The sequence below is a fragment of the Staurois parvus genome, unplaced genomic scaffold, assembly GCF_062004578.1.
Source record: "Staurois parvus isolate SC_StPar_1 unplaced genomic scaffold, SC_StPar_1.0 ptg000714l, whole genome shotgun sequence".
Lineage (NCBI taxonomy): Eukaryota > Metazoa > Chordata > Amphibia > Anura > Ranidae > Staurois > Staurois parvus.
Window position 1 is genome coordinate 1094944 of NW_028318510.1, and position 25765 is coordinate 1120708.

Consider the following 25765-nt stretch of genomic DNA (forward strand, 5'->3'; position numbering starts at 1 on the left):
AAGAGCTAACAGAGGGCGGTCAGGAACGGGGGGAGACATCCGCCTCTTCAGCAGCCAGGCAAAGAAGTACTGGCGAGGAGAGTGGCTTGGTAGCCGGTCTAGAGACAGGTCTGTCTCCTGACCCACACGCAGCCGAGGGGGCTAGTAGTGAGGCGGAGACCCTAATTGATGATGATGAGGCTGATCGCACTTGGCAGCCTCGTCGTCATCAGGCTATTGCTTCCGCATCATCAGGAGAAGAGGGTGCCAGCTTGGCAGCGAGCAAAACAGTCGGTGGGTTGCCCAGGAGGCAGCAGGGTCGCAGCAGTGTCAGTGGAGGCAAACGGCCACGGAGTAGAGCACCAGCTCCACTGCAGCCTACCACCACGGCCAGTAGTGGTGCCGGTGTGCACGGAGGAAGTAGCAGTCAGCCAGTGAGGAGTAGCGGGGGCAAAGTTTCCTACTCGGCGGTGTGGCAATTTTTCGTCAAGCCGCCCGAGGAAGTAAACGTAGCCGTATGTCAGAAAGTCAAGCGTGGCCAGGGGGCCCATGTCTCCATCGCCACACTCTGCCATGTGCCACTTTCAGGTCTCCTCACACTGCTGGTGGATTCCATTTTGTCATAGGGTGCTGGCAGATTACGGGCCTCCCATTGCTGCTGCCAGGCCCGTAATCTGCCATGGGCCCCTGTACCGCCTCCTCATGCTGCTGCCAGGCCCGTAATCTGTCATGGGTCCCTGTACGGCCTCCCATTGCTGCTGTCTCCATCGCCACACTCTGCCATGTGCCACTTTCAGGTCTCCTCACACTGCTGGTGGGTTCCATTTTGTCATAGGGTGCTGGCAGATTACGGGCCTCCCATTGCTGCTGCCAGGCCCGTAATCTGCCATGGGCCCCTGTACCGCCTCCTCATGCTGCTGCCAGGCCCGTAATCTGTCATGGGTCCCTGTACGGCCTCCCATTGCTGCTGTCTCCATCGCCACACTCTGCCATGTGCCACTTTCAGGTCTCCTCACACTGCTGGTGGATTCCATTTTGTCATAGGGTGCTGGCAGATTACGGGCCTCCCATTGCTGCTGCCAGGCCCGTAATCTGCCATGGGCCCCTGTACCGCCTCCTCATGCTGCTGCCAGGCCCGTAATCTGTCATGGGTCCCTGTACGGCCTCCCATTGCTGCTGTCTCCATCGCCACACTCTGCCATGTGCCACTTTCAGGTCTCCTCACACTGCTGGTGGGTTCCATTTTGTCATAGGGTGCTGGCAGATTACGGGCCTCCCATTGCTGCTGCCAGGCCCGTAATCTGCCATGGGCCCCTGTACCGCCTCCTCATGCTGCTGCCAGGCCCGTAATCTGTCATGGGTCCCTGTACGGCCTCCCATTGCTGCTGTCTCCATTGCCACACTCTGCCATGTGCCACGTTCAGGTCTCCTCACACTGCTGGTGGGTTCCATTTTGTCATAGGGTGCTGGCAGATTACGGGCCTCCCATTGCTGCTGCCAGGCCCGTAATCTGTCATGGGCCCCTGTACCGCCTCCTCATGCTGCTGCCAGGCCCGTAATCTGCCATGGGCCCCCGTACCGACTCCTCATGCTGTGACGTTGCAACAAGGTGGAATTCAACCCTACATATGTTAGACCGCCTTTACGAACAGCGAAAGGCCATCACCGATTTCCTGATGTTACAAGCGGATAAAGGTACTCCCCTGTGTAACTTAGATGTCAGCCATTGGCAGCTCATGCGTGACACCTGCCGCTTGCTCAGGCCCTTTGAGGAGGCCACGCTATTCGTGAGTCGGCAGGACTATGGGATGAACGACGTCATTCCTCTGTTGCACGTCCTGGAACAAATGCTGTTAACAATGGCTGGTCATGGTGCGGTAGACGTGGCGCACAGATCTCAACGCCACATGACCCCTGTGGGGGCAGGACAGGAAGAAGAGGAGGAGGTAGAGGAGGACATTTGTGCTCAGGAATTATTGAGTGAAATGGGTGGTTTTTCCACTCAGCGGACAGGAGTGGAGGAGCAGGAGCATCTGGTAGAGGAGGAGGAGGAGGAGACAGAGGACCCAGACGCACCGTGGCAGTATGCTGTGGAGATGGAGGCAGGGAGTCCCTCGCATTCCTTGGCACAAATGGCCCATAGCATGCTCGGTTGCTTACGTAGCGACAGCCGAATAATAACCAGACAAAGGGATGACTTTTGGCTGTCCACCTTGTTGGAGCCTCGCTACCGTTCAAAAATGGTGGCCTTTTTCACACCTGCTGAGAGGGAGGCCAAAATAACGTACTATAAAAACCACCTATGTAGTCAGTTGGTCTCTGCCTTTCTGCGCCAACGTCCATCCTCAGACACTGTAGGCCCTGTGCGCTCGCGTTCCGCTGCCATGGCAGCAGGGGAGGGGTGGGGTGGTAGGAGCAGTGGCAGCTCCACCAGCAGCGGCTGCCTCAGTCTGCAGTCGATGATGAGTAGCTTTCTTCACCAGCGCAGTGAGGAAACTACTAACCAGCCGCAGCAGCAGCAGCAGCAGCAGCAGCATCAGGTGGACCTGGAGCAGGACCTCAAACAGGCTTGGGCCTACTTGGACAGCACCCGGCCAACCGAGGTAGACAATCCCCTTGACTACTGGGCAACGAAACTTGACCTTTGGCCCCAACTAGCTGAATTTGCCCTTGAAAGGCTGTCATGCCCGGCCAGTAGCGTGGCATCGGAGCGCGTGTTTAGTGCGGCAGGAGGTATTGTAACTCCGGAGGACACGACTGTCCACCCAAAGTGTGGAGAGACTCACGTTTGTGAAAATGAATCAGGCGTGGATTAGTCTGGATTTCAAACCACCAGTTCCTGACACAACTGACTAAATCCGCCATGAATCATGCCCCAAACATGTTATTATTTTTAACATAGGCCTCTGTATGGCCTTCAATTTAAGCTGCTTACGCTTCGCCACTCTGCCATGGGCCCCTGTACCGCCTCCTCTTGCTGCTGTCAGGTCCAGAGTGTCTCATGGGTCCCTGTACGGCCTCCCATTGCTGCTGTCTCCATCGCCACACTCTGCCATGTGCCACTTTCAGGTCTCCTCACACTGCTGGTGGGTTCCATTTTGTCATAGGGTGCTGGCAGATTACGGGCCTCCCATTGCTGCTGCCAGACCCGTAATCTGCCATGGGCCCCCGTACCGCCTCCTCATGCTGCTGCCAGGTCCAGAGTGTCTCATGGGTCCCTGTACGGCCTCCCATTGCTGCTGTCTCCATTGCCACACTCTGCCATGTGCCACTTTCAGGTCTCCTCACACTGCTGGTGGGTTCCATTTTGTCATAGGGTGCTGGCAGATTACGGGCCTCCCATTGCTGCTGCCAGGCCCGTAATCTGTCATGGGCCCCTGTACCGCCTTCTCATGCTGCTGCCAGGTCCAATGTCTCTCATGGGTCCCTGTACGGCCTCCCATTGCTGCTGTCTCCATCGCCACACTCTGCCATGTGCCACTTTCAGGTCTCCTCACACTGCTGGTGGGTTCCATTTTGTCATAGGGTGCTGGCAGATTACGGGCCTCCCATTGCTGCTGCCAGGCCCGTAATCTGCCATGGGCCCCCGTACCGCCTCCTCATGCTGCTGCCAGGTCCAGAGTGTCTCATGGGTCCCTGTACGGCCTCCCATTGCTGCTGTCTCCATCGCCACACTCTGCCATGTGCCACTTTCAGGTCTCCTCACACTGCTGGTGGGTTCCATTTTGTCATAGGGTGCTGGCAGATTACGGGCCTCCCATTGCTGCTGCCAGGCCCGTAATTGCCATGGGCCCCCGTACCGACTCCTCATGCTGCTGCCAGGCCCGTAATCTGTCATGGGCCCCTGTACCGCCTCCTCATGCTGCTGCCAGGTCCAGAGTCTCTCATGGGTCCCTGTACGGCCTCCCATTGCTGCTGTCTCCATCGCCACACTCTGCCATGTGCCACTTTCAGGTCTCCTCACACTGCTGGTGGGTTCCATTTTGTCATAGGGTGCTGGCAGATTACGGGCCTCCCATTGCTGCTGCCAGGCCCGTAATTGCCATGGGCCCCCGTACCGACTCCTCATGCTGCTGCCAGGCCCGTAATCTGTCATGGGCCCCTGTACCGCCTCCTCATGCTGCTGCCAGGTCCAGAGTGTCTCATGGGTCCCTGTACGGCCTCCCATTGCTGCTGTCTCCATCGCCACACTCTGCCATGTGCCACTTTCAGGTCTCCTCACACTGCTGGTGGGTTCCATTTTGTCATAGGGTGCTGTATGGCCTCCCATTGCTGCTGCCTCCACCGCCACACTGTGGCTCCACACTCTGGTTTTGGCCCCGTGACTGCCCAAATGAGTGAAGTGTGCGGTGATTCTAAGATCGACGGCACTCATCTGCATGTCATACTGACTGACAGTATTATTTCTCTTCCCCAGCAGACTCCAAGGGCATTTAAATTAAAGGTACAGTGTTCTGCACTAATATAAAGGCTCTCTGAAGCCTAGAAACACCCTTTTTATAAGTTAAATTCGCAGCGAATATATTCGACTCAAATCGAATTTATTCCGCGAATTCGCCGAATCAGCCGAATCGAATTTTTGAATACTTCGCTCATCTCTAGTGATTTTATTCAAGCCCCTAAAATCAATGCATGGACGCAAGGTGGAGTCCTTTTTCTCAACAAAGAACAGGGCTGCTCCTGCAGGAGATGTTGAGGGTCTGATAAAGCCCTTCTCCAAATTCTTATCAAGCCACTTCCTCAGCACCTTTAACTCAGGTTCTGATAAATTGAAAATGCGGCTGAATGGTATTTCTGCGCCTGGAAGCAGTTCAATGGGACAATCGTATGGACGATGAGGAGGTAGTTGATCCGCATTTTTCTTATCACAGACATCTCGAAACTCATGGTATTGTGGAGGCAGATTGTCATATGACTGTGTAGTTACCATATCAGCCTGTGATTTCCTGATTGGTAGACAACTTGTAGCACATGGTTTCCTACAATGTTCCTCACAATGGGGAGATGTAAAATTTATGGACCGTGCTCCCCAGTTGATGAAGGGATTATGGGTAGAAAACCAAGGGATGCCCAGGATGACAGGTAATTTAGGTGATGTAATCAGCTGAAAGCTGATGGTCTCAAAATGGTCAGCCTGAAATTGGAGTACTAGAGGAACTGTTTCATGAGTAACTGGTCCTGATGAAGGTGAACCATCAACTGTCTCCATATCAATAGGGGCAGATTTGTTTCTCCTGAGAATATTATTATTGTGGGCAAACTCTATGTCCATAAAGTTTCCCCCAGCCCCAGAGTCCAGCATAGCAGAACAAGGAATTTCATGTCCCTCAGTGAAAAGTTTGATAGGGACAACAAAATGAGACTGTTTAGGACCAACTTTATTTTCTTCATCGATCAATGGGGAGATAGACTGGGTAATTGAATTTATGTGTTCAGGCAGGATAACATCAGTCGCAGCAATTGTTCTTTTGACTTTATTAGGACAATTGACTGCGTAATGCCCAGAGTCCCCACAATATAAACATAAATTCTCCAAATGTCTTCTCTCCTTCTCTTGAGTAGAAATGGATCTTTTAATAGTATCTACTTGCATAGGTTCAGGTGTGTTAGAATCTGAATAAATGTTTAAATCCTTCTGACTGAACCGATTAGCAGAAAAACGCATGCCACCATTACTTCCCAATCTCTCCTTTCTTCTTTCTGTCAGTCTCTGGTCAATCCGAATGCATAATTGGATGAACTCCTCAAGATCGTTAGGAGTCTCTACTCTGGCGAGCTCATCCTTCACCTGTTCAGAGAGCCCCTGCCGGAACTGACTCTTTTGCGCTGCTGGGTTCCAGGTGGTATCTGAGATCCAGCGTCGGAATTCAGTTGTATACTCCGCAACAGGGCGTCTACCCTGCCTCAAACTATGCAGCTTTGCTTCAGCGGTAGCGCAGCGGTTGGGATCATCAAAGACCTGGTTCATTGCAGTCACAAAAGTCGCAAAACTGTTTAACATTGCATTGTTTTGCTCTATATAGGGAGAGGCCCAAGCTAGGGCTTCCTCAGTCAGGAGGTTTATAACAAACAATACCTTCTGCCTCTCAGTATTAAATGCAGCAGGTTGCATCTGGAAATAAATGCGGCATTGGTTAAGGAAACCCCTGTAGTGGCGGCGGTCTCCATTGAATTTGAGTGGCAGAGGCATGCGTGTATTAGCAACATCGCGGGAGCACATGTCCAGCAATCGTGTCTGCAGAGCATGGATCTCTTCCTGTTGCCCCTCTACTACACTTTGCAGTTCAGCAAATTTCTTTTGGTAGGTAACACCAAACTCTTGTAGCTCTGAAATTTGCTGCCTGACAGGAGCCATGGCATTTGCTATAGCGGCCTCCATGTGTGCGCCAGATTATTCTGTCATGGTGTAAGGTCAGGTTCAGAGACCAGTTGCTATAGCAGTAAAAGGCTTACCTGGAACCAGCAGGATAGGTACACCAGCGGATCCCCCTGGGAATGACGCAGGCTCACCTGAGGTGCGGGGTCTAAGTATTAACCGGTATTCACCAGAGCTCCTAATGGTGGAGATGGATTGGGCTGCGTGTTAATACCAGGTCACAGATCTCAGGATCACCCCACCAGGGAATGAGCAGACTGGGAACCAATAGCGGATCAACAGGTTAGGGATCAGACGAAAGCAGAGTCGGTCACAAGCCAAGGGTCGGTCACAAATGGTAGCAGATCAATCGTAGTACGTTAGGATGAGACGAAATCGTGGTCAGGAACAAGCCAAAGATCAGTAGCGGAGGAGTAGACAGCAGCAGGAACAGTAGCAGGATATTGGCTGGAAAGGCACAATAATCTGGCAAGGAGGAAGTCCAAGGACATGGCTTTATAGGAAGTTCATGGGAGGAGCAAGGAGTTCAAGGTTCAAGAGCAAATAAGGCACAAGGCAGGATTATCCAATAGAAGAGGCAGAGTGTTGTCCAGCATCCCAGGTAGCTCAGTGAGAAGAGTTACTGCCTGACACAGTAGAAGTCCCAGGTTCAAGTCCAGGCCCTGACATGAGGTGTAAAGGTGTCTAAATGCAGTGTCTATAGAGTGTTGTAAGAAAGAGGTTGGACATCTGTGCGCTCATAATTCCCACAGATAGCACAGCCTCTTAGGAATGAGAGTTCTTGCACAGGCTCTTGGCTGTTCACAGAGAAGTACAGAGTAACCGCCTGACAGTTGGTCAGTGCGGCAAGCAAAGATGACTGCTCAAAGGCTGGATAGTGACAGTCTAGTTGCAAAGAAGCTGATGTGATCCTGGTGTGGCGATTGGTGTCACCACTGTGTTGAACTTGTATGCAGAGTTCTGCAGTAGTAGCCAGCAATCTGTCTCTGGAGGAGAACGGCAGTTCAGCCCTGAATCCCGCACACAAAGAGTGAGCCAGTTCCTTGCTGTAGAATATATCTGCTCTCTCAGCAACCTTCTAGTTCCCCAAATCCATTCAATTAGCACTCAGAAATACAGTAAGCTCTTTTTGCTCTGATTGGTCTTGTCAACAACCCCCCCCTCTCAAATATCATGACATAAAATGTTGAATCAGCAGTCATGTCCCATCCTGATGACATGGCCTTTGGTCTTGCATCTAATGTAATGAATAAAGTTGGTCATAACTGGATTGAATATCAGCCAGGTTCAGCAGGGACTGGATGAGATTTGATCCATCTATGTGTAGGCTGGTTGTGTCAGGGCTCCCAGGTATGACCAGAGGTGTGTGACTGATGCAGGGAAACACAGACTTCAGATATGTGATAAACAATACAATTTATTAACACTAACCATACAAACATAAACGCAGTGCAATACTAAACATAATACAGTGCAAACAAACCAAACCAACCACCCACAGATAACAGTACATACAAGCAAGCGTCGTCAGGCAGGCCGGGTCAATATCAATTGGGCAGGTAGGTACAGGGGGAGCAAGCAGAGAATGGTCGGGGTCACAGGCCAGGTTCAGCAGGTAGCAAGCAGCGTAGTACAGAGGGTCAGGCAGAGGGATGGTCAGGGTCACAAGCCAGAGATCAAAACAGGTAACAAGCAGCGTAGTACAGAGGGTCAGGCAGAGGGCCAGAAACAGGATGCAGGACAGATACAGGGCCCAGGACAAACTCAACACCAAGGCAGAGTCTGTGGGTCTGGCCATCCCTTAAATACCCCAGCATCATCAGTTCCAGGTGTTAGCTGGCTGAAAGGTTGAGTCTCTGATTGCTGGGAGCACCCGCTGGCCAGCCCTGGTACTGCAGATCAAAAGGCAGGTGAGTCCCACCATTGCTGGCCAGTCCATTCCTAACAGTACCCCCCCCCCCAAGGAGCGGCCTCAGGACGCTCCAAACAGTCCTAGCTGGGCAAAATGTTCCACCGCCCGGGTCTGGTAACTGGCGGGATATCAAAGACTGGCACACCGGGCAGGACTCCGGGCAGAGGCACACCGGGCTGGACTCCGGGCAGAGGCACACCGGGCTGGACTCCGGGCAGAGGCACACCGGGCAGAGGCACACCGGGCAGAGGCACACCGGGCAGAGGCACATCGGGCAGGACTCCGGGCAGAGGCACATCGGGCAGGACTCCGGGCAGAGGCACATCGGGCAGGACTCCGGGCAGAGGCACATCGGATTACCAGGCGAAGCAGCAGGCAGCGGGCCACCAGGCGGAGCAGCAGGCACCGGGCCCCCGGGCGGAGCAGCAGGCAACGGGCCCCCGGGCGGAGCAGCAGGCACCGGGCCCCCGGGCGGGGCGACCGGGCCCCCGGGCGGAGCAGCAGGCACCGGGCCCCCGGGCGGGGCAGCAGGCACCGGGCCCCCGGGCGGGGCAGCAGGCACCGGGCCCCCGGGCGGGGCGACATGCATCGGGCCCCCGGGCGGAGCAGCAGGCACCGGGCCCCCGGGCGGAGCAGCAGGCACCGGGCCCCCGGGCGGAGCAGCAGGCACCGGGCCCCCGGGCGGAGCAGCAGGCACCGGGCCCCCGGGCGGGGCGACCGGCGTCGGGCCCCCAGGCGGGGCGGCGGGCGCCGGGCCCCCAGGAGGGGCGACAGGCATCGGGCCCCCAGGCGGGGCGACAGGCATCGGGCCCCCAGGCGGGGCGACAGGCATCGTGCCCCCAGGTGGGGCGGCGGGCGCCGGACCCCCAGGCGGAGCGACAGGTCTCGGGCCCTCAGGCGGAGCGGCGGGCGCCGGACCCCCAGGCGGAGCGACAGGTCTCGGGCCCTCAGGCGGAGCGGCGGGCGCCGGACCCCCAGGCGGAGCGACAGGTCTCGGGCCCTCAGGCGGAGCGGCGGGCGCCGGACCCCCAGGAGGAGCGACAGGTCTCGGGCCCTCAGGCGGAGCGGCGGGCGCCGGACCCCCAGATGGAGCAACAGGTCTCGGGCCCTCAGGCGGAGCGGCGGGCGCCGGACCCCCAGGAGGAGCGACAGGTCTCGGGCCCTCAGGCGGAGCGGCGGGCGCCGGACCCCCAGGCGGAGCGACAGGTCTCGGGCCCTCAGGCGGAGCGGCGGGCGCCGGACCCCCAGGCGGAACGACAGGTCTCAGGCCCCCAGGCGGGGCGGCGGGCACCGAGTCACCAGGCACAACCGTGGGCTCCGAGTCAACTGGGATGACCGCTGGCACTGGGTCAGACATTGGATCGTCTGGCTGGACAGCGGGCATCGGGTCACCAGGCATCAGGTCATTTGGCTCGACAGCGGGCACCGCGTCATCTGGCAAGGCAGTGGGCTCCGAGTCAACTGGTATGACCGCGGGCACTGGGTCAGACATTGGATCGTCTGGCTGGACAGCGGGCACTGGGTCACCAGGCATCAGGTCATTTGGCTCGACAGCGGGCACCGTGTCATCTGGCAAGGCAGTGGGCTCCGAGTCAACAGGCACGACAGTGAGCACCGGGTCATCAGGTACCGGATTGTCTGGCTCGACAGCGGGCATCGGGTCACCAGGTATGACAGCGGGCACTGGGTCACCAGGCATCAGGTCATTTGGCTCGACAGCGGGCACCGGATCAGGTACCGGATCATCTGGATCAACAGCGGGCATCGAGTCAACTGGCCTAATAGGATCGTCAGGCTGGATCAGTTCATCATGCTGGGTAGAGGCATCAGGCTGAATGCCGGCGTCCGGCCGAGTAGAGGCTTCAGGCCGAGTAGAGGCATCAGGCCGAGTAGAGGCATCAGGCCGAGTAGAGGCTTCAGGCCGAGTAGAGGCATCAGGCCGAGTAGAGGCATCAGGCCGAGTAGAGGCTTCAGGCCGAGTAGAGGCATCAGGCCGAGTAGAGGCATCAGGCCGAGTAGAGGCTTCAGGCCGAGTAGAGGCTTCAGGCCGAGTAGAGGCTTCAGGCCGAGTAGAGGCATCAGGCCGAGTAGAGGCTTCAGGCCGAGTAGAGGCATCAGGCCGAGTAGAGGCTTCAGGCCGAGTAGAGGCATCAGGCTGAAGAGAGGCATCAGGCTGCATACAGGCATCAGGCTGAAGAGAGGCATCAGGCTGTGTACCGGCATCAGGCTGAAGAGAGGCATCAGGCTGAAGAGAGGCATCAGGCTGAAGAGAGGCTTCAGGCTGAGTAGAGGCTTCAGGCTGAGTAGAGGCTTCAGGCTGAGTAGAGGCTTCAGGCTGAGTAGAGGCATCAGGCTGAGTAGAGGCTTCAGGCTGAGTAGAGGCTTCAGGCTGAGTAGAGGCTTCAGGCTGAACCACGGAAGGCAGGCTCACCGGTTTGGATACTGGCAGGATGGTATTGGTTGGAAAGAATTTTCGCTTTTTTCTGGTTTTAACTACTGGAGCACTGCAAGTAAACGCAGGTCTGCAAACGAATGGAGCAGCTGGAGACAGAGAAGAACTGGAGGATGGAACAGGAGAGGGAGCGGTTGCTACAGAGGGCTCTTTTACAGGGTTAAAGGCAGGATAGGTGCAGCGAGTGGGAACAGGGTACTGACATGCGGTAGATAGCAGGGCAGGAGGAGCTGTTGGGAATGCAGGAATAGAGTTTTGAGGAAATAGATTAGAAGCAGGACTGGGTCTTTGTAAGCTGACTGAGGCTGGGTGCAACAAATCTGTCCATGTCTGCAGTATGGGTTGAACAAAGCTGAGCTTACACAAAGCCTGTCTGGTCAATGACTGCACTGCGTTTATACAATCTCTTAGTGTCTGTGGTGAACATGTGGAATAACGCTCCAGAAAGTAACCCACATCATCCTCTAATAACCACACCAGGGACTCTACCTGGTCTGCACTAAATGGTGGCAAAAATTCATCCCTGCATTCGGGGGAACCAGATGAAACCAACTCAGCACAAACCTCAATCAAAGGCTGCACCTCAGAGAACTCTGTGCCCTGATCTACTAGAACATGAGCGAGCCGTATACATTCTAGCAGTTCATCCCGGGTATACTCCTTCAGAGTTTGATAAGCATACTCCCTGTCATCAAACACTAGCAGATATAAATATTCAACCTCATCAAGATCCATCCTTCCCATCAACAAGCCAAGATGGCTTCCCTGTGCAGCCACTTCTGGTCAGGATTGGCCTTGGTGTAATGTCAGGGCTCCCAGGTATGACCAGAGGTGTGTGACTGATGCAGGGAAACGCAGACTTCAGATATGTGATAAACAATACAATTTATTAACACTAACCATACAAACATAAACGCAGTGCAATACTAAACATAATACAGTGCAAACAAACCAAACCAACCACCCACAGATAACAGTACATACAAGCAAGCGTCGTCAGGCAGGCCGGGTCAATATCAATTGGGCAGGTAGGTACAGGGGGAGCAAGCAGAGAATGGTCGGGGTCACAGGCCAGGTTCAGCAGGTAGCAAGCAGCGTAGTACAGAGGGTCAGGCAGAGGGATGGTCAGGGTCACAAGCCAGAGATCAAAACAGGTAACAAGCAGCGTAGTACAGAGGGTCAGGCAGAGGGACAGAAACAGGATGCTGGACAGATACAGGGCCCAGGACAAACACAACACCAAGGCAGAGTCTGTGGGTCTGGCCATCCCTTAAATACCCCAGCATCATCAGTTCCAGGTGTTAGCTGGCTGAAAGGTTGAGTCTCTGATTGCTGGGAGCACCCGCTGGCCAGCCCTGGTACTGCAGATCAAAAGGCAGGTGAGTCCCACCATTGCTGGCCAGTCCATTCCTAACAGGTTGTACCCAAGTCGATCCATTGATCAACTTGGGAACTACCAGCCTGTTAAATTTTTTACATGCGATTACTGTCAAATCATCTATGGCTTGTCTTAGGACTGCCGACCTTGATTCAAATTCTGGAGAGCAAAGGAAGGAACTATCAGCTGTCATGGGATTCTGGACTAAGGTAATAGGGGGGCAATGTTAAATATTTTTTAACTATCAATATTAAGGCTTTAAGTTAGATGGATTGTAATTCTTTGCTCAGGGATTTGCATTAGTTACTATGGCTTTAATAAGTCAATATGAAGGCAATAAGCCTTCATATGTTTAAATTATATTTGTTTGACAATAAATTTGTCTTTGAATTTTTTTGCTGGAAGGGAAAGTGCTGCATATCATGTTTCTATCACACAGCCAACACTCTGGAGTGCCATGAAAACTTCACCTATATTGAATTCTGTCAGTATGAATTTGAAAAATGATAATTGGCTATAAATACATAATCATCTTCATCATTCCCACCAATTATGAAAGGGTTATTTACCTTTTAACATCATTTTGCTTCATTGATCGTAGCTAATTAGGCCTCTGCTTTCCTGGTTCAGCTCAGGTCACATCTTCTACAGTATCCTTTCAAAGCCTGAAATTGTTTGTGATTATGTCATTTACAAGCTGAATAGCTCTTGAAAAGAGGAGTAGTGTGGGCATACAATTTACAGAATACAGAGGATTCAGACAGAATCCCAACTGACAGTGAGTAAGTCAAAAGAGGGAGAGTTCCTCATATGGATAAAGATGTAAAAAAAAGTTACTTACAACTGAGATATTTACATTTTCACCAAAAAGTTGCATACACAAATGTATATAACTACTATAGAAAATCAGATTTATGAATGTAGCACCCTTCTAGTTTTGCATGTTAGAAACATTTCGTTTTTTTAGTCCTTCTGTAGTCAAGGAAGCAGTGATTGATTGTTCTGATCTGTTCAGGGTTTTACAGGTTGGGTGTTTGATTGCTTCAACCTGCCTCTGAAGGAAGCTTCCAGAACATAGGGAGGGAGATTTATCATCTGGCCAATCCCTGGAAAGGAGTGTACAGAAGGTGGCTGGGGAGATGATCAACAGTCTTGGCTGCTGCCCCACTGAGGTAGCCTGTGGATTTTTGTTTGCAAATGTGTGCAAACAAAACCCTCTGTTTTTAATGCAGACTGTTAGACAGGGCCAATTTGGTTGTTTTGCAGGCAAGCTGGTAAGTGTTGCTGGGAAATCCTTTGTTTGTTTACAGTGTGCATTGCCCTTCCATGTGCACCTTACTTCTAAGGCTGGTTATAGGTTGGGACAGTTGCCATTTTTTGTGTAGTTGGCTAATTTGGATGCAGGGACGCACTGGATGCCTTTGCTGCCATTTTGGAACAGCTGGGCGTCACGTGCATCCCTGTACCTTTAAAGTGGGATGGGCTCCTCCAGGTACACCTGCCCTTAACCTATCCATTGATACATGTGCTCCTACTATGGAGGCTTTGGAAATGTTAGTTAGGTCCACAGTATACAGAGGACCCTTGATGCGGGACTGTGGCTTACGCATGTATTTGCAAATGTGTGCAAACAATACCCTCAGTTTTTAACACAAACTGTTAGACAGGGTCAAATTGGTTGTTTTGCATGCTGGCTGGTAAGTGTTGCTGGGAAATCCTTTGTTTGTTTGCGATGTGCATTGCCCTTCCATATGCACCTTACTGCTAAGGCTTGTTATAAGTTGGGACAATTGCCATTTTCTGTGTAGTTAGCCTGTGGACTGTATAGGTTTTGTTGAGGCCTTGGCAGTGTCAGGGCTGCGAGCCTGGAATAATCTCACTGAAGAGCTGGCTCTGAGACTGCACCATGGGTCTGGAGAAGGACTGTCTCCCTCACTTGTATAGGGGGAGTAGGGTAGGTAGGTAGGCAGGTGACACTTCCTCCATGTTCCCCTGCTCACTGGGCTCCAAGTGTAGGCCACATAAGAGGACTACTCTGGGGTGCTGTTAGTATCACTTGGGTGTGGGACCCCAGTGTGAGAAATGGCACATGGTCACTGTGTTTAAACACTTTTTCTGCACAGCGCCCTCGGGACCAGGCCTTTTGGCTAAGTTCAGGGCAATTTTTGCTACAGGCCTCAGGGCCTGGTCTGTGCACAATTGGCACGACCACTTTTTTATTTATTTATTTATTTATTTATTTACCTCCCACGTTTTGTCACTTTCACTCTTATGTGTGTGTTTTATTTCCTCACAGGATGGAGGGTGTGGGTCCTCGGACCTGCCCTGAAGTCTAGGGGGAGGATGTGTGGCCTTTTGGTTCCTTCCTCCCCTGTCCCTAGGGGGTTTTCTCTTCGGGAGAACCCCCTGACCAAGTACTGAGTGGCTGGCTTCGGTTGGCCACAAGGAACGATGGTTCGCCAGGCCTTTTGGCTAGGTGGACCAAATCGGAACCTTGTCCCTGTCAGGAGCTTCGTGCCCCGCTGGATCAGGGTAGAGGTCCATCCCCTTCGGGGGAAGGACAAAGCACACCCCTAAGTGCACTTTTTCATGTGGTGTTTTACACTTGCACTTTTTTTGTGATTCACTTACGGATTTTTTCGTTATTCGCACGTTTGTGGACTTAAAAAAAAAAAAGAAGAGGACTACTCTGGGGTGGGAGCATTTAGGAGGGATGCACAGAGCCCTTGTTGCATCCACTATCCAGCGTATCACTGCTACCCCACTCAAAGTAACAGTATGGGGTCCTGGCACGTACATGGCATGGACTTAACTCTTCTGCTTCCGTACTTATGCACAGGCAGAGGGCCTCGGTGGTGCACATCTGCTCCCGTTGCCATGGGAGACAGATCGCAACACTGCAAGTCCCAACAATCCCCCTTGGTAGCGTGAACTCAGACTTCAGCATTGCACTGGGAATCCAGACTCTGGAGACAGTGGCAAACAAGCAATGCTCTCTCATGTAAGGAAAACCCCCCTCACACTAAGGAATCAGGTCTCTGTCCCTTTTATAGCACAGAGGACTAGGAGACTGGACCCGGAGAACCTGCCAAGAAACAAAATGAATCCCAACCTTCCCAACCGGGGCAGTGTTAACCACTACCTTACTACACACCTCCCCCCTAAGACAAAAGCTTTCCTGGCTGCAAAACACACCACAAAATTTCATATTTACAGGGTAACACAACATGGAACAGGAAATTAGCAGAATAACAGTAACTTCAGCAGGTAACACAGTGCAAATGGTAAACTGGCAGTAATAGCAACATAATAGTCAAGATCTGGTATAGGGTGAGTACCCTGAATCCTGTGGACAGCTGGGAAGTGTCCATCTGGCTTGTCAATCTCTACACAGTTCATGTAGATGTGCCTTCCCATTTTGTAAAACCTGTACAGGTGGTGGAACTCCACCTCAATGTATTTGTTCTGTTGTCTAAAACTTCTCCGGTGCTTGGGAATTTTAAGTTTCTGCTATACAGCTTGGCTATATAATTTGCACACAGGACCGAAGGGTCAGACCCAGAAAACCCCAACGTAAGACCCGAGAAACACAATTAACCCTAAATTTCTCAACCGGGGCAGCTTCAATCACTACCTGCATACACACTGGACTGTGTCTGGAGGAAGCTGGAAGGAGTGTAGCTGTCTTGGAGACTTGTGAATAATGACCCTAAATTGGGATATAAGTACCAGAGGTAGCTCTGAGCTTAGACAGCTCTCATAGGGCCTCAGCATAGTTGCCATTTCCCTGTCCACTCCTGGAGTGGGAGCCTAAAGAGTGTCCTCTTGTTGCTGTGCAGTGTTTTGGAGAAATCCACGCCCTAACACCTCTCCTCTTTAAAGTTTCTCAAGCGATAACATTTCAAAAAGACATCCCGTAGCGTCCTTATTGGAGCTGGAGTGTATGGACTGGTTCTTGTGGTGGTGGACAACCTCTATATTATAAGGGAAGAACCAACTATTACCAGCGGCCTCTGAGGGGGTAGCGCTACATGATAAATGGGCAACTGTTGCATCATATTCTTTATTTTTTATTGATGATCTTAACAGAGCTTAATAACATTTAAATCAAAACTCGATTTTTTTTTTAAAACTCCTCTACCTCTATTCCAAGGGTCCTCTGGCTGGATCAATGACATCCTTTGCCAGACCATGGCAGTCCTTGTTGTTGCTCCTAATAGTGCTCACATTCTTACTGCAGTAGTGCTCTGAAATAGGCTGCATGCTCATGCCATCCCAAGGGGCAGGATGATTACATGCCTAGGTTCACAAGAAGTAATTTTAACAATGTTATTAAATTACGAAGACTGGTAACGTCTAATAATGGAAAGGAATGAATGTAGGGGAAAACTCTGGATTGATGGTGAATATTGCAGCAAAGGCTGGTTTTGTTTGTTTCTCTTTCAATATACAGTACTTTTAAAAGAGTTCTGCCTTAAATCTGATAAATCAGTTATGCAGATTTACCTATCCATGCAACTGCATGGCAATATCTGGTCTCCCCTGTACCCCTCCTCTAAACAGAAGGGCAACTCTATATTTTATGTTGTATAATATTCCACAAAACAAACTGGTGTTTGTTAAAATGGGACTCTTTCTGAAACGGGAATCAGATTTATCACATTCTTATACCACCTTACAGTGGCTCTGAGCCTTTATGTCCATCTACACGGCCACTAACTGCACCAACCATTGGAAATTGCAACAGAAATTAATGCTACAATGGTACCTAACGCTGTCCAGACTGGCCAAATTCTCCTCTTCTCATTCTCTTCTCTGCTGGAGAGAGTGCGGCCATGTGGGCAATCTAATGTATACTTTGCAGTACTGTAAAAGCTTCAACAGTTTCTGGCGTAAACATTTTCACATAATATGAGATGTAACAGGCTTTATTACTGCCCCTTCACCATCTCTAGCTATCTTGAATCTTGACATTGATATCTTTCCAGTACATTTCCATACAGTAGTTACTCATATCCTTTCAGCTGCAAGAATTACCATTACCAGATACTGGAAATGACACTTGACACCCAATCCGTCAGAATCTGTTGAGCTGGTTAAAGTGCTTTACTCTTATGAAAGGATGCTGGATTTGAGAAAAGACAGCTTTTGTATTTTTGACACTCTGGAAACTCTGGCTTGCTTGGCTTGAATCGAAAAATGTTTTGTTTTTTTTCTTTCTTGTGACAGTGATCTGCAGTACATTATATTCTATGATATGTAGCCATACTCTGTACTTTTTTTGTTACCATGTTTCTCTGTTTTATGGGGGTATGTGCCCTTTTATACTCTCTTTAATTTGTCTGTCTCATGGACAATCGTTTTGTATTTCTTTCTAAGCTCAGTAAAACCTATTGATAACATTTATTGTATCCTGAGAAAGAGACTAAAAAAAGATTACATGTGGGACAGTCCGTTTTCAGAATTTTAGGATTTTTTTTCTTTTTTTTTTTTTTTTAAACGTTTTTTATTGCCATATGCAAACAGTTACAGAGCAAAATATATACGCAAGTCAACACCATCATCAATCAGTAATACAATAAGAATGCCACACAATTCCAATATTTATGACATATCCAGTTTACACCCAAACAATTATCTGGTAAAACAGATAGAAACACACAAATTAACTTAGTATTCCCTTCCCGTTTCAAAAGATCTTCAAACATGAGGAAAGACCAAAGCCAAACCCCCCCCCCCCCCGAGAGAGCCATCCTCATCAGCTACTGTGTCAGCTACCGTGGCATTGGAATCCACCCACCTGGACCATATATTTCCAAACTGCCCCGGCACCCCCTTGCCTCATACGTCATCTCATACAGCAGAAGATCCAAATTAACCAATTTCGTATCCAACGTAACTTTCGCACATAGAAAAACAGGATTCTAAGAAAAAGTTTGATAGCGTTTTGTCATAGTATCATCTTCAAGTATGCCTAAAACACACACCATAGGACTACACACATTAGGCAAATCGAATGTATCCGATATGAATGCAGTGACTTTAGGCCACAGGGGCCTAACTTTAGAGCATTCCCATACCATGTGTAAAAAGGATCCCATACTAGCCTGGCATTTATGACAAGTGTCTGTGTTACATCTCCCCATACGATATAAACGCTGAGGTGTATATTACAATTAGAGATGAGCGAATCGAAGTAGCCGAAGTGGAATTCGAGTCGAATATCGGAAAAATTTTGATTCGCGCCGAATCCGAAAAATAGCCTAATTCGGACGCGCAAATCGAAATTTTTCCGAAAATGGCGGCTGACATGTACGGCGACGGAGCGGGGATGTCTGGGAAGGCGCGCAGACAAGGCGCGCTGACCCATAATGCATTCCTCAATGACATGTGATCGCATCAGCCAATCAGCAGCCAGCCAGCTAGCACTGTGTAATGGTCGAGCTATAAATAGCGGCCATTTTGGAATTCTTCATTTGCCTGCAGTCATTGAACAGAGGCAGACCGCTCTGTATTAGGGACAGGGACAGAGTTAGGGCCACAGAAACGATACTTGGGGACAGAGAAACGATACTTAGGGACAGAGAACTATTACTCAGGGACACAGAATTGTTAATTAGGGCCACAGAATCGTTACTTAGGGACAAAGAAACGCTAGTTAGGGCCACAGAATTCATACTCAGGGACAGACAGAATTGTTACTGAGTGCCAGAGAATTGTTACTTAGGGCCACAGAAACGTTATTAGGGCCACAGAATTGTTACTCAGGGACAGACAGAATTGTTACTGAGTGCCAGAGAATTGTTACTTAGGGCCACAGAAACGTTATTAGGGCCACAGAATTGTTACTCAGGGACAGACAGAATTGTTACTGAGTGCCAGAGAATTGTTACTTAGGGCCACAGAAACGTTATTAGGGCCACAGAATTGTTACTCAGGGACAGACAGAATTGTTACTGAGTGCCAGAGAATTGTTACTTAGGGCCACAGAAACTTTAGTTAGGGCCACAGAATTGTTACTCAGGGACAGACACAGAATTGTTACTGAGGGCCACAGAACTGTTACTTAGGGCCACAGAATTGTTACTCGCGCAGACACAGAATTGTTACTCGCACAGACACAGAATTGTTACTGAGGGCCACAGAACTGTTACTTAGGGCCACAGAATTGTTACTCGCACAGACACAGAATTGTTACACAGGGACACAGAATTGTTACTGAGGGCCACAGAACCGTTACTTAGGGCCACAGAATTGTTACTGAGGGCCACAGAACTGTTACTTAGGGCCACAGAATTGTTACTCACACAGACACAGAATTGTTACTCGCACAGACACAGAATTATTACTGAGGGCCACAGAACTGTTACTTAGGGCCACAGAATTGTTACTCGCACAGACACAGAATTGTTACTCAGGGACAGACAGAATTGTTACTGAGTGCCAGAGAATTGTTACTTAGGGCCACAGAAACGTTATTAGGGCCACAGAATTGTTACTCAGGGACAGACAGAATTGTTACTGAGTGCCAGAGAATTGTTACTTAGGGCCACAGAAACTTTAGTTAGGGCCACAGAATTGTTACTCAGGGACAGACACAGAATTGTTACTGAGGGCCACAGAACTGTTACTTAGGGCCACAGAATTGTTACTCGCACAGACACAGAATTGTTACTCGCACAGACACAGAATTGTTACTGAGGGCCACAGAACTGTTACTTATGGCCACAGAATTGTTACTCGCACAGACACAGAATTGTTACTCAGGGACAGACAGAATTGTTACTGAGTGCCAGAGAATTGTTACTTAGGGCCACAGAAACGTTATTAGGGCCACAGAATTGTTACTCAGGGACAGACAGAATTGTTACTGAGTGCCAGAGAATTGTTACTTAGGGCCACAGAAACTTTAGTTAGGGCCACAGAATTGTTACTCAGGGACAGACACAGAATTGTTACTGAGGGCCACAGAACTGTTACTTAGGGCCACAGAATTGTTACTCGCACAGACACAGAATTGTTACTCGCACAGACACAGAATTGTTACTCAGGGCCACAGAACTGTTACTTAGGGCCACAGAATTGTTACTCGCACAGACACAGAATCGTTACACAGGGACACAGAACTGTTACTGAGGGCCACAGAACCGTTACTTAGGGCCACAGAATTGTTACTCGCACAGACACAGAATTGTTACTCGCACAGACACAGAATTGTTACTCGCACAGACACAGAATTGTTACTCAGGGACACAGAACTGTTACTGAGGGCCACAGAACTGTTACTTAGGGCCACAGAATTGTTACTCGCACAGACACAGAATTGTTACTCAGGGGCAGACACAGAATTGTTACTGAGGGCCACAGAACTGTTACTTAGGGCCACAGAATTGTTACTCGCACAGACACAGAATTGTTACTCGCACAGACACAGAATTGTTACTGAGGGCCACAGAACTGTTACTTAGGGCCACAGAATTGTTACTCGCACAGACACAGAATTGTTACACAGGGACACAGAACTGTTACTGAGGGCCACAGAACTGTTACTTAGGGCCACAGAATTGTTACTCGCACAGACACAGAATTGTTACTCAGGGACACAGAACTGTTACTGAGGGCCACAGAACTGTTACTTAGGGCCACAGAATTGTTACTCGCACAGACACAGAATTGTTACTCGCACAGACACAGAATTGTTACTCAGGGACACAGAACTGTTACTGAGGGCCACAGAACTGTTACTTAGGGCCACAGAATTGTTACTCGCACAGACACAGAATTGTTACTCGCACAGACACAGAATTGTTACTCAGGGACACAGAACTGTTACTGAGGGCCACAGAACTGTTACTTAGGGCCACAGAATTGTTACTCGCACAGACACAGAATTGTTACTCGCACAGACACAGAATTGTTACTGAGGGCCACAGAACTGTTACTTGGGGCCACAGAAACGTTAATCAGGGACACAGAATTGTTACTGAGGGCCAAAGAACTGTTACTTAGGGCCACAGAATTGTTACTCGCACAGACACAGAATTGTTACTCGCACAGACACAGAATTGTTACTGAGGGCCACAGAACTGTTACTTGGGGCCACAGAAACATTAATCAGGGACACAGAATTGTTACTGAGGGCCACAGAACTGTTACTTAGGGCCACAGAATTGTTACTCGCACAGACACAGAATTGTTACTCGCACAGACACAGAATTGTTACTGAGGGCCACAGAACTGTTACTTGGGGCCACAGAAATGTTAATCAGGGACACAGAATTGTTACTGAGGGCCACAGAACTGTTACTTAGGGCCACAGAATTGTTACTCGCACAGACACAGAATTGTTACTCGCACAGACACAGAATTGTTACTGAGGGCCACAGAACTGTTACTTGGGGCCACAGAAACGTTAATCAGGGACACAGAATTGTTACTGAGGGCCACAGAACTGTTACTTAGGGCCACAGAATTGTTACTCGCACAGACACAGAATTGTTACTCGCACAGACACAGAATTGTTACTGAGGGCCACAGAACTGTTACTTGGGGCCACAGAAACGTTAATCAGGGACACAGAATTGTTACTGAGGGCCACAGAACTGTTACTTAGGGCCACAGAATTGTTACTCGCACAGACACAGAATTGTTACTCAGGGACACAGAATTGTTACTCAGGGACACATAATCGTTTAATTAAAGAGTATGTCAGACAACATGCAGAAGAGTGGCAGAGGAGGCAATGTTTTAGGAGCGAGCAGATGTGGCAGCAGAGGAAGGGGTCGAGGCAGCACTATTCGCAGCCAGAGGCCAGTGCTCCCGGTGTCATCCAGCGGTCGTGTCTCCACCGACAACCCTGCCGTCATCGATTGGTTGGCTCGGTCGTCTTCCTCTTCCCAGGTCACCTCTGACACCTACAGCCAACGGTCGGTGGGTACGTCAGACACAACCGTTAGTTGGCATGGCCCGGGAGCAAGCCCACTGAAATCACGTGTCCTCTACCTGCCCCTGTCCTTTGGTGTTCCCTCACCAAGCGAAGTATCGCATGCTGTGGGCTCAGCCCCACTGTACAGTGAGGAAGAGCTAACAGAGGGCGGTCAGGAACGGGGGGAGACATCCGCCTTTTCAGCAGCCAGGCGAAGAAGTAGTGGCGAGGAGAGTGGCCCGGTAGCCGGTCTAGAGACAGGTCTGTCTCCTGACCCAGACGCAGCCGAGGGGGCTAGTAGTGAGGCGGAGACCCTACTTGATGATGAGGAGGTTGATCGCACTTGGCAGCCTCGTCGTCATCAGGCAATTTCTTCCGCATCATCAGGAGAAGAGGGTGGCAGCTTGGCAGTGAGCGAAACAGTCGGTGGGTTGCCCAGGAGACAGCAGCAGGGTCGCAGCAGTGTCAGTGGAGCCAAACGGCCACGGAGTAGAGCACCAGCTCCACTGCAGCCTACCACCACGGCCAGTAGTGGTGCCGGTGTGCACGGAGGAAGCAGCAGTCAGCCAGTGAGGAGTATCGGGGGCAAAGTTTCCTACTCGGCGGTGTGGCAATTTTTCGTCAAGCCGCCCGAGGAAGTAAACGTAGCCGTATGTCGACTATGTGGCCAGAAAGTCAAGCGTGGCCAGGGGGCCCATGTTGGGACTACAGCGTTGCGGCAGCATATGCAGCGTCGCCATTTGGTGGCCTGGGAAAACCGTGATAAAGATACGGCGGTTCTGCCCGCCCCAGCCCCCGCTCCATCACCCGCTCCGTTACTTGCTCCGTCTCTGCCATGTGCCACTTTCAGGTCTCCTCACACTGCTGGTGTGTTGAATTTTTTGACATAGGGTGCTGGCAGATTACGGGCCTCCCATAGCTGCTGCCAGGCCCCTAATCTGCCATGGGCCCCTATATACCGCCTCCTCATGCTGCTGCCAGGTCCAGAGTCTCTCATGGGTCCCTGTACGGCCTCCCATTGCTGCTGTCTCCATCGCCACACTCTGCCATGTGCCACATTCAGGTCTCTTCACACTGCTTGTGTTTTCAATTTTTTGACATAGGGTGCTGGCAGATTACGGGCCTCCCATAGCTGCTGCCAGGCCCCTAATCTGCCATGGGCCCCTATATACCGCCTCCTCATGCTGCTGCCAGGTCCAGAGTCTCTCATGGGTCCCTGTACGGCCTCCCATTGCTGCTGTCTCCATCGCCACACTCTGCCATGTGCCACATTCAGGTCTCCTCACACTGCTGGTGTGTTGAATTTTTTGACATAGGGTGCTGGCAGATTACGGGCCTCCCGTAGCTGCTGCCAGGCCCCTAATCTGCCATGGGCCCCTATATACCGCCTCCTCATGCTGCTGCCAAGTCCAGAGTCTCTCATGGGTCCCTATACGGCCTCCCATTGCTGCTGTCTCCATCGCCACACTCTGCCATGTGCCACTTTCAGGTCTCCTCACACTGCTGGTGTGTAGAATTTTTTGACATAGGGTGCTGGCAGATTACGGGCCTCCCATAGCTGCTGCCAGGCCCCTAATCTGCCATGGGCCCCTATATACCGCCTCCTCATGCTGCTGCCAGGTCCAGAGTCTCTCATGGGTCCCTGTACGGCCTCCCATTGCTGCTGTCTCCATCGCCACACTCTGCCATGTGCCACATTCAGGTCTCTTCACACTGCTTGTGTTTTCAATTTTTTGACATAGGGTGCTGGCAGATTACGGGCCTCCCATAGCTGCTGCCAGGCCCCTAATCTGCCATGGGCCCCTATATACCGCCTCCTCATGCTGCTGCCAAGTCCACAGTCTCTCATGGGTCCCTATACGGCCTCCCATTGCTGCTGTCTCCATCGCCACACTCTGCCATGTGCCACTTTCAGGTCTCCTCACACACTGCTGGTGTGTTGAATTTTTTGACATAGGGTGCTGGCAGATTACGGGCCCCCTATAGCTGCTGCCAGGCCCCTAATCTGCCATGGGCCCCTATATACCGCCTCCTCATGCTGCTGCCAGGTCCAGAGTCTCTCATGGGTCCCTGTACGGCCTCCCATTGCTGCTGTCTCCATCGCCACACTCTGCCATGTGCCACTTTCAGGTCTCCTCACACTGCTGGTCTGTAGAATTTTTTGACATAGGGTGCTGGCAGATTACGGGCCTCCCATAGCTGCTGCCAGGCCCCTAATCTGCCATGGGCCCCTATATACCGCCTCCTCATGCTGCTGCCAAGTCCAGAGTCTCTCATGGGTCCCTATACGGCCTCCCATTGCTGCTGTCTCCATCGCCACACTCTGCCATGTGCCACTTTCAGGTCTCCTCACACTGCTGGTGTGTAGAATTTTTTGACATAGGGTGCTGGCAGATTACGGGCCTCCCATAGCTGCTGCCAGGCCCCTAATCTGCCATGGGCCCCTATATACCGCCTCCTCATGCTGCTGCCAGGTCCAGAGTCTCTCATGGGTCCCTGTACGGCCTCCCATTGCTGCTGTCTCCATCGCCACACTCTGCCATGTGCCACATTCAGGTCTCCTCACACTGCTGGTGTGTTGAATTTTTTGACATAGGGTGCTGGCAGATTACGGGCCTCCCATAGCTGCTGCCAGGCCCCTAATCTGCCATGGGCCCCTATATATCGCCTCCTCATGCTGCTGCCAGGTCCAGAGTCTCTCATGGGTCCCTGTACGGCCTCCCATTGCTGCTGTCTCCATCGCCACACTCTGCCATGTGCCACATTCAGGTCTCTTCACACTGCTTGTGTTTTCAATTTTTTGACATAGGGTGCTGGCAGATTACGGGCCTCCCATAGCTGCTGCCAGGCCCCTAATCTGCCATGGGCCCCTATATACCGCCTCCTCATGCTGCTGCCAGGTCCAGAGTCTCTCATGGGTCCCTGTATGGCCTCCCATTGCTGCTGTCTCCATCGCCACACTCTGCCATGTGCCACTTTCAGGTCTCCTCACACTGCTGGTGTGTTACATTTTTTGTCATAGGGTGCTGGCAGATTACGGGCCTCACATAGCTGCTGCCAGGCCCCTAATCTGCCATGGGCCCCTATACCGCCTCCTCATGCTGCTGCCAAGTCCAGAGTGTGTCATGGGTCCCTGTACGGCCTCCCATTGCTGCTGTCTCCATCGCCACACTCTGCCATGTGCCACTTTCAGGTCTCCTCACACACTGCTGGTGTGTTCAATTTTTTGTCATAGGGTGCTGGCAGATTACGGGCCTCCCATAGCTGCTGCCAGGACCCTAATCTGCCATGGGCCCCTATACCGCCTCCTCATGCTGCTGCCAGGTCCACAGTCTCTCATGCCATGTGCCACTTTCAGGTCTCCTCACACTGCTGGTGTGTTCAATTTTTTGACATAGGGTGCTGGCAGATTACGGGCCTCCCATAGCTGCTGCCAGGCCCCTAATCTGCCATGGGCCCCTATACCGCCTCCTCATGCTGCTGCCAAGTCCAGAGTGTGTCATGGGTCCCTGTACGGCCTCCCATTGCTGCTGTCTCCATAGCCACACTCTGCCATGTGCCACTTTCAGGTCTCCTCACACTGCTGGTGTGTTCAATTTTTTGACATAGGGTGCTGGCAGATTACGGGCCTCCCATTGCTGCTGCCAGGCACGTAATCTGCCATGGGCCCCCGTACCGACTCCTCATGCTGTGACGTTGCAACAAGGTGGAATTCAACCCTACATATGTTAGACCGCCTTTAC